Below are 15,860 nucleotides of genomic sequence, written 5' to 3' on the forward strand. Positions count from 1 at the left end.
CTGTTGTCAATATAGCTAGTACAGCCAAGGTAAAATAGCTAATCAGGTTTATTGCCTGGTAAAGAATGCTGGCCAACTAACATCATGAAATGCAGAAAACTCTGCATACACACAATGATATGTAATGACACATCATACCTTCAAGGGTTGATTGATTGTTTGGTTGCCCTTGAAGGTATGATGTGTCATTACATATCATTTACAGACAAAGGGCAAGAGTTCCCCAGCATCACCTTATGGGTATGTCCAGCCTGATAGGACCAGAACCACAGCAATACTGTGCCTCCAAGTCCCAAATGGGCCAAATACACCACAAGGATGCCATGGTCAACTGAATTCCACCGAGAGCTCCAGCAAAACCAACAGGAATGAACTCCGCCCCCATCTAGCTTCCAGCAGAGTCATCCACCATTGCTGTTTCTGTCCCCAAATCAGGCCTGAATCCAGAAGATAAAAGATCCAGATAATCAATTTCATCCAAGAAAACCTCCAAAATCTTTTTTAAAGGGGGAGGGGAGATTAGAAACTGACCAATAAGGTGGTAGCAGACAATGAAGACTTCTTCAGTTAAGGTCTTACCAATGTTTCCTTTAGAAAAGCTGGAACATAGCTCTTTTCAAGGAGGCATTGACAATCTCTACCAGCCACACAACTCTTCCCGTTGGGTGGAAAAGCACCCAAAAATGTTATTAATAGATAATAAATGGAATAAACTGGTTTTGTATTTGTCAGGAACAGCTGGCCACTGCCCCATGCAGTGAGCAGAACCACTACAGCTTCTTGATGAAGAACTTCCCATTGGCACCTACTAAGCAGGAAGGAGCATAGGAGGGTTTCGTGTTTCAATGAAACTTTGCTCAACCAACAAAGCTCTGTGATGTCTTATGTTTCTGGTCCGGAGCTTTAGGGTGTCTTGTGTTTCTAGTCTTACTCTTTGGTCCTGACTCCCAGGCTGTTCTGCAATTTTGCCTCCTGCTTTGCCCTCTGATCCTGATTGCTGTTCAGTACTGACCCACAGCTTCTGACTTTCCCCTGATTGTTGCCCTTGGCCCAGCCTTAACAGTACTGAAGTGCTAGTAGACACACTGTTCACATTTCACTTCCAAGTACAGACCTTTCCTTAAAGAAAAATACATACCTCTCCATTGTATCCTTCAGTGTATGGCCCACAAAGTTGAGGATGGAAACTTTTTTGTATATGTTCATCCAGTAATGGCAGCTGAATTGCCCGTTTGTTCATTCTCCGAGTTTAAAAATAACTCAACATGCTTCTCTAACTGAATTTCATAGTATCAGGAAAACAGAGAACAGTAGAGTTGGAATGGGCCTATAAGGCCATCGAGTCCAGCCCCCTGCCTCAGTGCAGGAATTCCTCTTTGTCCAAACTCACTAGCTGGTTGTGAGTCATCTTCAAAATTGACTAGCATCTATTTTAACTTCCAAACTGTTTAGATTAAAGATAATTACTGTATTGTACAAGACCAGACACAATGATTGCTATGAGTATGATTTGCCTGAAGTGTCACTTCATGGGCAGTGAGGGACTTGACCAAATAGTCTTCTGGTTCTCAATGCCTGTGATCTTCTGAATGGGAGAAACATGCATAGGCTGAAGCTTCCTTTGAGTGTAGTTGCTGTCATTGAGAACCAAAGGGTGGATTAGAAAGCCAATGTGGCATAGTGACCAGAGTTTTGAACTCCAAGGGTCCATCTAGGCCAGGATTCTGTTCACCCAGTGGCCAACCAGCTGCACATGGAAAACCTACAGGTAAGACATGAGTGCAATAGCACCCTCCCACCCATGTTCCCCAGCATCCCCAGTATGCTGTTCCCCCAGCATACTGCCTCTGGTACTGGAGGTAGCATATAACTATCAGAACTAGTAGCCATTGTTAGCCTTATTGTCCATGAATTTGACCACAGAAACCCAGATTCAAATCTCTGTTCAGCCATGAAACTTTCAACCAGACACTGTCACCAATCCTAACTGAGTTCACATGGCTGTTCTGAGATTACAGGGAAGAGGAGAGTGTATGCTGGCCTAACTTCTTTAAAGCGAGGGCAGTAGCGGGTCTAAGTTATGGCCTGTACTGCCTGCTATAAACTGCCTGTATGATTCCAGCATGCTGTACTGGTATATCTGTAAATAAAGCAAATACCACGAAGACATCATAAGGCTCCAGAGCTCTCTCATCCAAAGGAAACTAAACCCTATCATGCTGCCCTTGTACTTCTCACCACTTGTAGAAGTGGCGTTTAACAGTGTGTATGCTTTTGAATACATCCAAAGCCACCCTTCCTTGGGGAAAGGCTTGCAGAAATGAATTACTAGCTTTATCCACACTGGCTTCTGTGCAGAGCTATAGAGAGCCACTGATTGTATTTCCCATGTATATGGATCAATGAGCTACTCAGCTAAGTTTAAAGTGTTAATATGCAAAGCTAAAACAACCTGAGATCAGGTTACCTTTGGGACTGTATGACCAAATCACAAATCTGTATTAATGTATATATGTGTTTGTGGTGTCAGATAGAACCCAGGTAAATTAGGGTTAATTGTATGGTAGAGAGTGGGTGAAAAGTGGGAGAGCACTTGTGTGTACATGGAGACTGAATTTATATAAGGAGAGAGAAGACAGTCAGTTAGTTAAGAGTCAGATAGGAGGTTAGTTAAGAGATAGGGACTTGGGGATAGGGCCTTAGGGACAGATGAAGCTACATCTAATTGGCGGCAATAGCAACGGGATGAAAATCCATCTAGGCCTGTGAGGGCAGCGAACACCCCTATGTCTGGCCCTTCTATGCCCCGATGAACATGCCGGGCAGATTTGTTTATGACTGTATACCTTTATTGTGTAACTTTATTGTTTTTGTTTTTATAGTAATGTCATTGTACACTTTGATAACTCCATGGAAAGCTTATATAAGTCTCTCTCTCTCTCTCTCTCTCTCTCTCTCTCTCCATATACTGTTTTCAAACCACTTTCTAAGTATTATATCCTGCTTGGTGTAGATCTGGCCTCTCTTTCTCCTTCTCTAACATGCACACACACACACACACACACACACACACACACACACAGAGTGAGTTCAGGAATTTACCTGAGCACATGAGGTCTTAAAGTGGGTAGAAGGTTGGGGCCATGCAACTCTGTGATCGCATAGAGAGTTCTCTTTGAGACCTTGGACGGATCTACACTACTGCTTTATAACAGTCTTGACGACTGTATATGGAGTGTGTCCTGGGCCCCAATAGTTGTCAAAACTGTTATAAAGCACTTTAAAGCAGTAGTATAGATCCATCCAAGGTCTCAAAGAGAACTCTCTATGCGATCACAGAGCAGCCATGTAGATCCTGCCCTTGTCAATTTAACATGGGAAGGTCCTCATGCTGGGACATGTAGGGGCATGACCAGTGTGCATGGCCCCATCTGTCTACCTACTTCAAGCCCTCACATGTTCAGCCGAACACCTTAACAGGGCTAGTATCTATCTATCTATCTATCTATCTATCTATCTATCTATCTATCTATCTATTCATCGAACTATCAATCCATCCACCTATGTACACATTATATATTATATAACACATAGGCCACAATCCACTGGGGAGTTTTCCTTTGAAAATTCAATAGACCTGAATGGGAGCTGTGAAAGAATAACTCACTTCTTGATAAATTCTTCCTTTCAAAAACCCCAATCTTTAAGCCTTCAAAAATTAGGTACAATGCAATTTGTAATGAATATATTTTTTAGAATCAAAATAATACCTAGGTATCTTGTAATTGCTACTGCTGAACAGGTTCTAAATTATAGTAGTATAATGTGCCTTTTAAAGTGCCTATATATTTGTCTGAGGTAAAAGGTGGGGGAGACTGGGGGGAAAGCATTGTCTATTAAGTGTCAAAAGCCTTTTCTTTAACCATGGAAGACTTGGACAGTAGTAAGGAAATATTTCATCTGGAAAAGAAATGTTAAAAACCACCCTTCATGTAATTGGAAAACCTGTTATCAAATAGTAGAATCTTTTCAAAAATCCCAAAGTGTATACAATGATAGGGATGACTTTGTTATAAATGATTACACTTGTGTTATGCTGACAGATTTTTTTTAAAAAAAGGAACACAAGTTTTGCCAATTAACAACTTTGTTTTCCTACATTTTCTTAACTTGAGGACTTTAATAAATTTATGTCACCTTATTCTTTTTCTTTGTACACTGGAATTACATTTTACTGGGGATGTCAGTCTTGCATTCTCCCATTTGAATGTTCTTAATCTCAAATTTGTTCTGTCTCTTTTATGAAGACATTTGTGAATTTTGGTAAATTTTTATAAAAACAACAACCACACACTGAAATTTTCACCCAACTGCACCAACCAAATTCAATGTTGTGCCTGCCTGCAATGTAGCTATTAAGAATTAACGAGAGAGAGAGAGAGAGAGAGAGAGAGAGAATTTGTAACTCTTATTCAATACAACAAACATGGTTGGATAAATAGTGATTCAAACACAGATATTTAAATGCTAAATCCATTCAAAGACTGGATGGATGAATCTGACAGTTTCTCTTTTTCCCCTTATTTAATTTTAAAATAAATCTGCAGTTCTTCCCCTCTCGTTTAGGAAGAAATTCGCAAATTTTGGTAAATTCTCATCAAGAAATGAACTGAACAAAATTCTCACCCATCCTTACATTTTACTTACGGAGAAATACAGTTCATTCTCACTCCTCTGTCGATCCACTCCGTCCCCAGCGTCTGAGTTAACTTTACAACCCCGGCTTTTGAAGCATTGTAGGCTAATTGCTTCTGAGGGTGGGGAACTGAGGGAGGGGGGATGGAGACACAGGTATTTATTTAGTACATGGTATTGGAGAAATAGTAAATAAACTTGAAACAGTTGTTTGTATACATTGAGCACACTGACAGCCATGTAGCTATCAACGAACTGAAAACTGAACCCAAAACATTAGCAAACAATAAAACCCACTAACCTAACATAAAGGTTTAAGAGTGTAATGTCTACTCAAAAGTAAGTCCCATTGAGATCAATGAGATTTATTTCCAGGTAATTGTGTATGAGTGTGAACTTAAGACATGTACATACAGATGCTTATTCATTTTTAAAAGACATCAATATACCATCTCTATATGATCTTATAAAGCCAACAGAGGATTATATAAGATCCAGCATTTATATAGACGCTTGTGTTCCCAAAATGCCAATCTCTCCTAGCATCTTGAGTGTCGGATGCTTTGGATGGGGGTTGGGGGGAATGCACAGATGTCACATGTCACTCACAAACTAAAATGATCGGCTATGTTAATTATAATGTTCACGCTTACCAGCTACTTTGGTATATTCTGCACATCCTGCCCCTTCCCTTGAGCTTAAATACCTGCACAAACACATCTTATTTTTAGCAACCCAGCCATTATTGCAACCTTTTAAAAAGTGTTTAGGTCACATATTGCAATACGAATGAAAAATATTTTTAAAAAGAGAGGAAGATAGCAGCATAGTGGTTTTAAATATAAGGGGTACTACTTAACACCCCATTGAGTTGGCAGGGACATGTTTAGACACTTTCAAAGAAACACACTATAGAATATTTCAGAGGCCAGACCAACATTCCACCTGGAAACCATCTTTGTATTAATTTATTCTTTGTCTGGCAACTTTTATTCCCTTCGACTCCATTTTATCTAGGGATGGATGTAAAATCCATGTAAAATCCATTCTGCCTGCATTTCATGGATTGGCAGATGCCTTTCATTTCAGCTATTCATTGGCAGAATCAGATTCCCCCCCCCATTTTTTTTTCTGAATTTGCACAAATTCACAGATCCCTAAATGCGCAAATCCCCCCCCCCCCAAAGTGCATTTTCATGCTTTTGTCTATGGGGGAAATGCCATTTTCGGCCACTGCATTTTTTAATTGTACATTTTTTTTAGGACTAAATCCACATAAAATTCTGGAAAGGGGGAAAACCAATCTGCAAATCTGTGGATTCTACATAACTTGAGAAAAGTTCGTCTGCCACTGAATCCATGGGGCAGATAAATAAAAATCCAAACTCATTTCATTCTGTTGCGGATTTCTCTGACATCCATAGTTTTTCTTTTTTTTCCTGTTGACATATTTGGTTGAATTATTTTACAGAATAATGTAATAAAAAGCAAGGCTGCCTCAGAAGTTCCATGTTGCCCAGCAAACATCTCCAACAGTGGCCAACCAATTACATCTCCACTCTCAAGATGCTGAAAACTACAGCACAAAGAAGATTAAATGCACATTAAATGAAATTTTCATTTAGGGACGCTTTAAAAAATGGTTTGCATATAGATAATATAATTATTGGCAATGTGATAAGATTTAGGGTGTTACATTAGAAAAGGGTATGAAACGTACAACAAAAGTTTTTTAAAAAACCCAACCCACTACAAATCATCGGTAAATTCTTTCTATATGTCAGAGTGATTTTCGTTTGATTGGGAGCAATCCTGTAACAAAGTCTGAAGAATTCAACCAAATGAAAACTATCTTTGTAAAACATTAAAGGATGCAGCAAATTGTCTTTTGCTTGCCTGCCTGCATTCTCATATATTTCTTAAATTAAGTACAGTGGAAAATGCAGGCATGAAAGCTAGCAAATAAAAGGCATTTTTGTGGAGTTGTACAAAAGCATGTAAAAACATACTACAATTTACATAGGCAAAAGACGGTGATCCTAGCTTGTTGTTGCCTCCCCTTTCCCACAGCATAATAAAACTTGATTTATAACATTAAATGTTTTTAAAACCCCTTTGCTTTATAAAAGAGAAATCTCTTTTTACAGATCCAACCTATTTATTCAATAAGCTTTCACTACAAATATTTTTCCTCCTTTGCTGTTGTTTTGTCTGGCATGCCTGCATTCAACACTCCATGAGGGCTGGAGAAGAGAAGAGGAATCTAATTTCTTGATTAATTATGCTGCTCAAGATCCAAGTTACATACAACTTTGGTAGTTAACCCATCACCTTGGAAAAAAAGTTGCACCTGCTAAAGTTTCCAAATGTGCCTGCTTATGATAAATTGCTGTGTGTTGCTTAGAGGGGCTAGCTGCTTTTCCATCCGAGATTTCTGTTTGTTTCCAGAAACATAGAAATATCTTTATTTACTCAACTAGTCCTGACCAGACCTATAATGTGGTTCAAACAGAAACCTAGAATGCCTTATACTGAGAGCATGGCTAGACGGGGCGATAGCCCGTGGATTGCCCAGGGATTGTCCCTGTGTTTACATGATGCACAGGGGATCCCGGGAGCAGGGAGGGAAGATCCCTCCCTTGGCTGTGGATCTCGCCCTACTCTTTTAGCCCACTTTCCCCCCAGTCTCAGGATGTGCAGTTACTTTTACCACCAATCAGGTGTTAGAGGCCTCAGTTCCAACCCCTAATCAAACCTAAACCAATTCCCTTATCAAGCTCCACCCCAGGTAACTCACAGGCCTAACAATGAGGGCTTGAAAGACAGTCTTCTCTCTGGTAAAGGTTGACTTCCTCATGGAACCTTCAAGGTTGCTCATCAGGCTTCTCCTGAAGTCTTCAGTTTGGTCCAGCAGTTGCTCTGCCTTCAGCGCACCACCAGCACCAGCACCAGATAACACTCAGTCTTCAGCTCTTTCCTCTGAAGGCTGGTCCAGGAGTCTTCCTCTCTTCACTTGCAAACCTTCTTCTGCATCTGCCTCACAATATGCTCTCAGCTCGCAGTTGGCTTCCCACGGCCAATGTCTTCCTTAGGCTCCCCAGACTCTCATGAAGACACCTCATGATGACTCCTCCTTTGGCAAAATTCCCCAGACAAACTCTCCTGACAGACGACCCCAGAGCGCCCATTATCAATGTCGGTTGTTATGCCAGCTATGCCCATTCCTGGATACGGATAGTCATTCATGCACTGGCAACCTCACAATTAGACTACTATTATTATTATTATTATTTATTTATATAGCACCATCAATGTACATGGTGCTGTACAGAGTAAGACAGTAAATAGCAAGACCCTGCCGCATAGGCTTACATTCTAATAAAGTCATAGTAAAGCAATAAGGAGGGGGAGAGAATGCAAACAGGCACTGGGTAGGGTAAACAGGCACAGGGTAGGGAAAAACTAACAGTATAACTAACAGTCTAAAGTCCGAGTAACATCAAGTTTTAAAAGCTTTAGGGAAAAGAACAGTTTTTAGCTGAGCTTTAAAAGCTGAGATTGAACTTGTAGATCTCAGATGTTCTGGGAGAGCGTTCCAGGCATAAGGGGCAGCAGAAGAGAAGGGACGAAGCCGAGCAAGGGAAGTAGAGGCCCTTGGGCAGGTGAGAAACATGGCACCAGAGGAGCGAAGAGCATGAGTGGGGCAATAGTGTGAGATGAGAGAGGAGAGATAGGGCGGAGCTAGACCGTGAAAAGCTTTGAAGGTCAACAAGAGAAGTTTATGTTGGATTCTGAAGTGAATTGGAAGCCAGTGAAGAGATTTCAGAAGTGGAGTTACATGGTCAGAGCGGCGAGCCAAGAAGATGATCTTAGCGGCAGCGTGGTGGACAGAAACCAACGGACTGATGTGAGAAGAAGGAAGGCCAGAGAGAAGAAGGTTGCAGTAGTCCAACCGAGAAATAACCAGTGCATGAATAAGCGTCTTGGCAGAAGAGACAGACAGAAATGGTCGAATCCTGGCAATATTATACAGGAAAAAGCAACAGGATTTAGCTACTGCCTCAACATGAGGAATAAAGGAGAGCGAGGAATCAAATATAAAGCCAAGACTACGAGCTTCATTGACCAGAGTAAGCGTAACATCATTGACAGTAAGAGAGAATGAGAGGTGAGGAGAAGGTTTAGGAGGAAAAACAAGCAATTCAGTCTTAGCCATATTAAGTTTCAAACGACGATGAAGCAGCCAGGCTGAGATACTATGTGGGGCTACCCATGTGTATGTTTTGGAAGCTTCAGCTTGTGCAGAATGCAGCATTTAGGGTGCTCCCTGGGATGCCCAGCAATGCCCTCATAAAACCAGTGTTAAAAGTACTGCACTAGCTGCCTGTTAGCTACAGAGCCACGTCCAAGTTATGTAATTATCCTATAAGGTCCTAAACAACTTGGGATCAGGATACGTAGCAGACCACCTTCCCTTGTATACACCCAGACAACATTTATGATCATCAGAGGAGGCCCTGCTTGTCATTCCGAAATGAACAGAATGTCGTCATGAAGAACCGCGATGGCAGGCCTTCTCTGTAGCGGCACCCACCCTCTGGAAAACCCTCCCTCGTGCGGTTTGGGAGGTGGAAAATGTAACATCCTTCATATGCCTCCTGAAAACATGTCTTCTTAGACAAGCTTTCCATAGACTGTAATTTACTCTGGTTTTATACAACATTTTTAAAGTTTTAAAGTTTTAAATCTTGATTTTGTATATTATGGTTTTAATTGTAAACTGCCCAGACTACCTTGGCTGTTGGGCAGTATAAATTAATAATAATAATAATAATAATAATAATAATAATAATAATAATAATAATAATAATGATGACAAAAATGTTGTTGAAAAGGAAGAGGAAAAGGCAGAGAAATATACACCACTGGTCATGGAAGTCAAAGAACTATGGCAACAGGAAAAGGTCACTATTATTCCATTAGTCACATCAGTCACCGGCATCACATCAAAAAACTATACAGAAAAGCTTCAGAAACTGGGTCTACCAAAATATATCCATACCACCATCCACAAAGCAGTCATAAAACATGCTCAATTGTCAGGAAATTCCTGAATCTGTAAAAGAGAGCATGAGTTGGCAATGGCCGTCATGTCCATCTAGAAAAAACACCATGAGTGAGAAAGAGACAACAATAATAATAATAATAATAATAATAATAATAATAATAATAATAATAGAAGATGTCTCTTTACAGCTCCTTATATTCACTCCAGTCAGAACTCTCCACCTAGGGATGGACAGACTCACCTCATGCACCACATGCCAGACCCTCACTGGCTGGCCAGCCAGCCCTATTTGCCGCACCACTGGCCAGTCCACAACTTTCAATGTACATCAATGTACATCAATGTACATTGATGGTGCTATATAAATAATAATAATAATAATAATAATAATAATAATAATAATAACTTTCCATGGAGTGATGCACAGCCAACCATTCACTTAGCAAGCCACCATTTTGTGTAAAAATGGTGGCTCATTTTCCCCCATAAAGGGTCTTTTATGCAAATTGAGGCTGTAAAGTGTCATTTAGACTAGATTACAGGCATAAATACTCAATTTCCACCTGTAATCTTGCATAAATGTTTGTTTTACATCCGCCATTTGTGTAGAAGGCCCTTTATGTAAAAGAACATGCCTCCATTTTTATGCAAAATGGTGACTCGCTGAGGGAACGGGCAGTAGCGCACTGCCTGCCAGGCACTTGCAGGTTGACTGGTGGCAAGTGCCCTGCACCAAACAGGGTTGGGCAGCCAGTTGTGTCCATGAACTCCAGTCTGGGGGGCTGAGTGGGTAGATCTCCATCGGACTCTACCACCCACCACCGCAGATATCTGTGACATCCCTACCTCCAGCCAATCAGCTTCATGTGACCAACATTCTGCCACACCAATTCTGTTTTAATGCAGGAGCAATGGCTACTCATTCTCCAATCAGACGATACCCATTTCTATCCTACCTCCCCATATATAAAGACAGAAACCTAGCTTCATTTCCCTCTCAGTGGTGACACTCCACTAGCACACCATATTTACAATCTCTCTCTCCTCTGGCACCAGCCTCTGGTAAAAGGCACACATTGAAACAAAACATAGCAGTTAAACCTTTACCTTAGTTTTACCTCAGTTTCTTCAGACAGATTAAGAATGAAACTTTAAGCATGCCTACTCAAAAGTTAGTGCTGCCGAGCTCAATGGGTCTCACTCCCACTTAAGCATCTATACTCTGTAGGGTTGCAGCCTATGTTAGTTGAACTTACGTCCCATTGAAATCAAAGGGACAAGCTAGTTATGGCAATTTATCCACCTCCACCCCCACCCCCGATTTCAATGGGAACTAAGCATAATTAACTTAATCTAGATTGAACCCAGAAGCTCTCTTCTGGTCAGACATAGCAATGCTGATATCAGGAAATTATTTCTGGAAAGGGCTTTTCAGTGGCAGTGAATTATTCTGAACACATTCTTTCAGCTCAGCACAGAGTACAGCTATGCTCTTTTCAAGGAAAATAAATGTTTTTCAAAATGTCTGTATATGACCACATCTATTTATCTTTGCCATGATACATCTTGATTTTTTAAAAAAAATTAACTAAGCTACTCTACTTCAACACAAGAACCTAAATATCATATCATGAAATGGTATTTGGCTTCTCAGATATGTCATGTAAATACGCAAAATTCCTTAGGAAGTCACTGTCAATGAATAAATGGGCATGGACATGATTTCCATCAACCAGAAATGAATGCAGTTCATTTTTTCAGTTTTGTAAACACACAGCTGGCTTTGCCTCTTTACAATCACCTTGACTCACAATCAAGCAGTATTACTATATCCTGCCTCTGGTTCTTCGCAGGTCAGCAGGCTTTGGCTCATACTTGACAGCCTTTGCCACTGTTAGAGGCATTGTAACTGCAACAAAGTTTCTGTTCTCTTGAGGCCAGTGCATCTGTGCAGGATTTCTAACGAGAAGCCCTTTGTATGAGCCTGGCTTTGAATGTACTGTACCTGCACGCAGTTTAACCAATGCCTTTTCAAGCAAAGGGATCAAAAATATTGATATCTTCCATTTTCTGTGTGGCTTTGATTAGTTGGCAGACTAGTAAGTCTTCGATGGCTGGTCATCTTTTCCCATTGCCTTTGGAAGGTGGCATCCTTCAGCTGGAAAACTGAGAGGTTTTAGACAGAGTTGGGGAAAACTGAGATATATTGGGTGCCATTACTCTCTTTGGGAACCTGATGGAATGATTGTGCTGCCTATTCTTAGCAAACTAAGAACTGTTTACTTGCTTCCAGCAAGCTTGTCCCTGGGCTTGTCCACACCTGGATTGCTTCAGAGTGGTGGCAGGTGATCAGTACATGATGCAGCCGCCAGTCCGACTCAATCCAGGGGCAAAGTCCCAAAACTCAGCTCTAAAAAAGTCGGGGACTTACCCTGACTTTTTTAGCTTGTAGCAAGGCTCTGCACCTCTGCGGAGCCTTGTTAAGAAAAGAAATAATGGGGCGGGGGGTAGAAATCCCAGTAGGGAGGGAGCACCTTGTTCCTACCCCCTTAGCTGTAAATGCAATTCTTCACATTTACAGCTTTTTTTTAAAAAAAAAAAAACACCCAGTCTGAATTTTTAAAGTCTACCCTTTTTAAAGTCTACCCTTCGAAGAGGGGATGCCTATGCTCTCAGGTGCCCCTGGACTGGGGGCATTAGTGCTCACATGGGTGGGCACAGCAGCAGTGGCAGGAATTCTCGGGACTGCACTCCTTCCAATGTAGATGGTCGGAAGGAGCGTCAATGCAGCTGTGCCCCAGCTTGCGCCGCTGGGCACAGCATTAGCGACATCGTGAAGATGAGAGCTGTTTGTATGTTTGTAAATAAACAGATTACCAAGATGCCAAAGAACTGGACCACATAGTGCCCAATGATGCTAGGCCCTTACTGTAACAGGTCTTGAGGACTGAAATAGAACAGTCTGGGCCATAGCTGTTTTGGATCACTGTTAGATCACTATTTTGCAATATAAATTGCAGGCATGGGGAAGTGCAATCTGGATTAGAGCCATAGCAGGGGTAAAGGTTAAAGGCCCCCTACCCCACCCAAGATTGGGGGCCCTGCGCTTACACTAATTTAAAAACATCCACAACTGCTTGCTACATTTTTAATGTAATGTATGCTCTGGCCCTCAGATTAAAATCCAAGCCAGAGCAGAACTCAGGGGTCATGATGTTCACCTTGTATTATAGGCAAGCTTTATGAACTTGGAAATATGAGTCTCAGCGGTATCATTTATGTTGGAGAAAAACTAAGAGAGCTGCTGCCAGTTGGGAGATGACAACACTGGTCTAGGTGGATCCATAGCCTGACTCAGTACAAGGCAGTTTCCAGTTTCATATTGTCACTTCTCTGGAGGCGCAAGAGCATCAAATACACTTATCCAGGAGTTGAATGTGGATCTTGTTCTGGCCTTGCAGAAGTCTTTAACAGCACCAGGCTCAGATCCATAAGGGTGATCCATATACCGAAACAGATTTCCAAGCATGAAGTATCCTTCCTGGGAAGGGGAAAAGGTCCAAAGTCTAATGCCTGAGGAGAAGTCATTTCTGTCTCTGTTCTAGAGTAATGTAGTCAGCATCATGTCTGGCTTCTATAATCTAAATCCACCGAGGGTGTTTTGTAGATAGGCAGGGTATAAACTGAATAAATAAATAAATAAATAAATAAATAAATAAATAAATAAATAGTAAAAATCAGGTGCCAGGCCTCATCACTGATGGAAGGACTAGAAGCAATAAACAAGTCATCTAGCTCAAGTCTGGATGGAGTTCACAGCAAGTTTCCTAAACAATGAAATGCTCCTGCAAAAGCTGGGATGCAGTTTGGCAATGTGGATAATCCAGGAAAATCTGCCTGTGTCCAGTTTTATATGATTTTGCAAATGTATGTTGAGCAGGTACAATGGTAGCTCTAATGTCTGTCATACCAGGAACAGGTAAGGTTGCTGTCTGATACCTACGTGGGAAAGAGGACAAGTGGTTGTGTTTGCAAGGGCACCACTTCAAATTCTCTGGGGACTGGCATGGTGAAATGAAGTTCCATAAATGGTGTCTAAGAATATAAGAAGTGCCATGCTGGATCAGACCAAGGGTCCATCTAGTCCATCACTTTGTTTACACAGTGGCAAACCAGCCATTGGCCTGGGATGAACAAGCAGGGCATGGTGCAACAGCACCCTCCAAACCATGTTCCCCAGCAACTGGTGCACACAGGATTACTGCTTCAAATACTGGAGGTAGCACACAACCATCAGGGCTAGTAGCCTTTGCCTCCAGAAATTTATCCAACCCCCCTTTTGAAGCCATCCAGATTGGTGGCAACCACTACATCTTGTGGTAGTGAGTTCCATAATTTAACTATGTGCTGAGTGAAGAAGTACTTCCTTTTATTTGTCCTGAATCTCCCACCACTCAGCTTCATGGGATGACCCCGGGTTCTAGTATTTTGAGAGGGAGAAAAATGTCTCCCTATCCACATTCTCCATACCATGCATAATTTTGTACACCTCTATCATGTCTCCCCTAATGCTCCCCTAATTACAGGCAGGAATTACAGGCTCTAGTGCCCCTCTTACCTCCCCCAAGTAGGGCTAGGAAAGAATCCTGCCTGGAATTAGGTGAGTCACTGCTGCCAGTCAGTATTGACAATGCTAAATCAACAAATGGTCTGAATCAGTATAAGGTAGCTTTCTATGTTCCTAAATGGTCCTTTTGTTACCTACTTTCTCCATGTATTCTCAGCCACCAAAATGAACTAATTGTATCCCCTATGTAGAAATATAGAGCAGCCTACCAAGTGTTGCTGGCTGCTGTGCAGCCTCCATTTATTCAAATGGGACTTCCCTAGAAGATCCAGGCAAGCCACATTCAAGAGGTGTACAGTACAGTGCTTGGGATACTGTAGACCTTGGACTGCAATTTCTGTAAGGGATTCTATAGCCAGTGTGGTGTAGTGGCTAAAGTGTTGGACTGGGAGTCAGGAGAGCTGGGTTCTAGTCCCCACTCAGCCATGGAAACCCACTGGGTGACTTTGGGCCAGTCACAGACTCTCAGCCCAACCTATCTCCCAGGGTTGTTGTTGTGAGTATAAAATGGAGAGAAAGAGGATTATGTATGCTGCCTTGGGTTTCTTGGAGGAAAAAAGGCAGGATATAATAATGATGATGATGATGATGATGGTGATGATGATAATAATAATAATAATAGAAAATATCATTTGTGCTTACAAATTACTGACAAATAAAAGCAATGCAGGAATGCTTCTCCTTCTTTCACATTTATATGTATTTATGTTCCTACCCTGAAACTTGTACATTTCTTTAAATGTCTCATTTTTCTTTGCAAAAATTCGTTACACTTGGGCAAGAGCAGCTTCTCTAGTGCTGTAACCATAAGTGAAACAGCTGGTAAAAGCACTTGAGAAAAAAAATTAAGAGCAACATTATAAATGCATTTTCCACCCCAAAGAAACAGTTAAAGTTAGTAAGTAATAAACTGAACAGAATGTCACAGAATGTCAAACTGGGCACAGTAAAAATAAATGTTATTCCCAAGGAAAATAAAAAGACTGCATATTTATGTAACATTCAGCAGATGGACATGATATTAATATCGAGCTTTTCAGTTGTACTTTTATAGCTACTGGATTTTTTTAAATTATTTTTTTATTTTTTTATTTTTTTGGCCTAACTTGGCAGCTCACAGGCACCATTTGATTTTTGGATTTGGACAATCCTGCAACAGATGTCCAGACCAATAAAACAAATTCCTAAAGGGCTATGCTTAATTTGTGTAATTGATCAATTTTTGTTACATGGGCCTCAGTTCACCAGCATGTAACTGCCTTCCAGATTAGCTCAGCAGTTGGGATTTCATTCCATATGTTGCAATAGTTTATTGGCTCTTTGACGCTGCTGCTGATACAACAGTGCTAGTGGGGACACCTGTTGGCAAGAGGCATTAAATATAACAATTGGTATTAGAGCAAAATCAAGGGAGACCAGCTGGCAAGCAGGCAGACACAGCCAGGCACATGCCCAAGGTTGGGATCTGGA

General features: G+C 41.2%; 1 pseudogene; it reads right to left on the reverse strand.

Moving 5' to 3' along the window:
• LOC134395459 (uncharacterized) overlaps nt 1-15,860 on the reverse strand; it is a 40,554-nt pseudogene that overhangs the window by 5,319 nt on the left and 19,375 nt on the right.

Source organism: Elgaria multicarinata, chromosome 3 (assembly GCF_023053635.1).
Source record: "Elgaria multicarinata webbii isolate HBS135686 ecotype San Diego chromosome 3, rElgMul1.1.pri, whole genome shotgun sequence".
NCBI classification, from domain to species: Eukaryota; Metazoa; Chordata; class Lepidosauria; order Squamata; family Anguidae; genus Elgaria; species Elgaria multicarinata.